The sequence below is a fragment of the Etheostoma cragini genome, unplaced genomic scaffold (assembly GCF_013103735.1).
Source record: "Etheostoma cragini isolate CJK2018 unplaced genomic scaffold, CSU_Ecrag_1.0 ScbMSFa_1523, whole genome shotgun sequence".
Classification (NCBI taxonomy): domain Eukaryota; kingdom Metazoa; phylum Chordata; class Actinopteri; order Perciformes; family Percidae; genus Etheostoma; species Etheostoma cragini.
The window spans coordinates 83606-86736 of record NW_023265587.1 but is presented as its reverse complement, the minus strand read 5'-3'; the positions used below and the strand labels follow the sequence as shown (position 1 = coordinate 86736).

At 43.2% G+C, this 3131-nt stretch overlaps 1 long non-coding RNA gene across 1 annotated transcript in view; it reads right to left on the bottom strand.

The window, feature by feature from the left end:
* LOC117940014 overlaps nt 1-3131 on the bottom strand; it is a 33640-nt gene that overhangs the window by 13341 nt on the left and 17168 nt on the right. The window lies entirely within an intron of this gene.

The window sequence follows — 3131 nt, the reverse complement described above, 5'->3', positions numbered from 1 at the left end:
AGAAACATAAAACAACCAAAACAACCACAAAGAATCAAAAAAACAACCACAGAAAAAAACACAAAACAACCACAAAGAGACACAAAACAACCACAAAGAGTTTTTTCTCGCATGGCTTCACTATGGGTGTATTGTTTTTTATGTTACGTGTCTTCCTAGAAGCCTGTTGTCTTATATCTGTCCAAGATACAGTATGTGGTCTGGAGCCAATTATATTGGACACAGTCTATAAATATAGTATATGGTTGCCTCTGTTTACAATGTGCAGTGGCTTGTAGAACAGGGCTGAGATTTGCACATTCGTTGTGTAAAGATAAAAATGTCAGAATCTACAGAACATTGCTTATTAACACACCTGCTCTTGCACTGAACTGCAACGTACTGATCTACATGTAAATCCAGTACACTCACAGTATCTGTATAATGAGGACGTTGTCTGGGACTGGCAGTACTCTCATATTTAATATCTTTTTTTTTTTGCAAGTCTCCCTTCAAAAATCAATACTGGTTTGTCTGCGCCTACTCTCATCTCGCATCAGAGGAACATCAAAGCAGAGAAAAGCGTACCCCTTTCACAGCAGGCTGCTGGTCTTATTTTTTAAATCCCGGTTAACATTTGAAGGGTCGAGTGGGCTGAGGTTGCCGCTGACCACAGACGCACCAACGAACCCTGCATGTGAAGCGTAATCCCTCTACTGGCCCAGACCTGATCCAGTGACGGCACCCTGCGGAGCGAGCTGAGCGCTTGTTAGCGTAACGAGCCCCAACAGACAGCCATGACCTTCAGACACCGAGGGGGGGGGGGGGTAGAAAGAGGCGAGGGATGCCTTCACACACACACACACACACACACACACAAACTGTACATGCACTGTCAATCATCCACACCCATAACCGTTGCTACAACTGATATTTAATGAATGAAGTTCAACACCCGGGCAATGCAAACAGGCAATTATTGCCTTTCTCAGGAGGAGCTCACGGTACAACGATGCAATTATGGACTATCTGCTCTTTAGGCTCACACTTAAAAGCACAAACACGCACGCACACGTCCACCGCAGGCTGAATCAGCAGTGCGGTGGTGATTACTGATTACTCTGGACACGGGCTGGAGGCCGAGCTCAAGGTAATGAGTATTCAGTCCTGGTGTGTGGGTCTGTGCGGGTCACAAAACCGTGGTGATATTTACCTGCTATAGCACCAGTGAGTCCGCCGCTAACGACGACGGATGCCAAAATGAATCAGGCTGGAGGCTCCCATGTGCTAAGTGTGAAACCTAACACGTTCGTCACTTCCAGTCGTTCCCAGAAGCGACGCTCCAGTTAGAGTCAGTGCACTGAGAAAGGATGCCTAGATACAGACGTGCATGAGATGCCAGTATTGGGTTGTGCAAAAAGAATGTATTGCACCAATGCATTGTCATCATCGAGTCTGTATGATATTGTGTGAAAACTGCTCTTATACACCAGCAGTCAATGCGGTGCATACAGCACTGAATACATGGAATACATAGCAATTACAGTGCTGTACATTTCAAAGCTACATGTACAAATAAGAGCCTTAATGTTGGAAATTAGCTTTAACCCTCCAATAGATCTTGTGTAACCTGGTACATGCTGGAAGTGTGCATAGCATTCATATAATTTAGCCTGGAATCGAAATGCAGTCTTCAATAAAAGTTTTTTGTTGTTGTCAAAGGATCAGCTTGAAACGCTGAACTCCACAGCTCTGAAATGTTGCAACAGATAGCATTAGCAACTAGTTTAGTTACTCAGCAGAGACGGCATGCGTGTGTGTGGGGGAGTGTGTGGTAGAGCGAGTCAGAGAGTGACGGCGATTGGACTCTAGAGTCCTAGTGAGAGAAGCAAAGTGTCTCCCCTGTCCCATTGGAGCAGGACAAGTTGACCCTCTCCTTGATATCATGTTTATGGAGAGGGTGGAGATTTTACCCAGTAGTAAGAGTCATTTTTAAGTTCAACTTTCTGGGTATTTTCAACCCATTTCAAAGGGAAACAGTTGACAAAAGAAAGAAACACAAAACAACCGCAAAGAAATACAAAACAACCACAAACAGATAAAAAGACCACAAAGAGACCAAAAACAACCACAAAGAGATAAAAAGACCACAAAAAGACACAAAAGAACTACAGAGAGACACAAAACAACCACAAAGAGACACAAAACAACCACAAAGAGACACAAAACAACCACAATGAGACACAAATAAAACGACAGAGGGACAAAAAAGAACCACAAAGACTCAAAACAACCACAAAGAGACACACAACAACCACGGAGACACACAAAACAGCCACAAAGAAACAGAAAACTACCACAAAGAGACACAGAACTACCACCAAGACTCACAAAACAACCACAAAGAGACACAAAACAACAACAGAGAGACAAAAAACAGCCACAAAGAGACAAAAAACAGCCACAAAGAGACACAAAACAACCACAAAGAGACACAAAACTACCACAAAGAGTCTCAAAAAAACACAAAGAGACACAAAACAACCACAAAGAGACAAAAAACAACTACAAAGAGACACAAAACAACCACAAAGAGACAAAAAACAACCACAAAGAGACAAAAAACAACCACGAAGACACACAAAACAACTACAAATAGTCACAAAACAACCACAAAGACACACAAAACAGCCACAAAGACACACAAAACAGCCACAAAGACACACAAAACAACTACAAATACTCATAAAACATCCACTGTGTAGGTTTATGCTGATTTGACCACGTTTGGAGAAACCAGAATCTTTCTAAATCCCTTTGTCCTCACATGGTGCCTAACTTCCCACACCAATGCGCCAACACACACACACACACACACACACACACACACACAGACACACACACACACACACACACAGACGTAGGCCTACAACTAATTTAAATCTGTCCACGCCGGCCTTATCGCTGTGCATTGGTCTGCTCGGATGCTTCCAGGTATTTAGCAAAACACACACATCATACACACTCGGGCTGAACTCTTTTAATCTGTCAATAATCCTCTCTATGCGCTGTCTGCTGCCTTTGACTAACTGTTCATCACACACACACACACACACACACACACACACACACACACACACACACACACACAC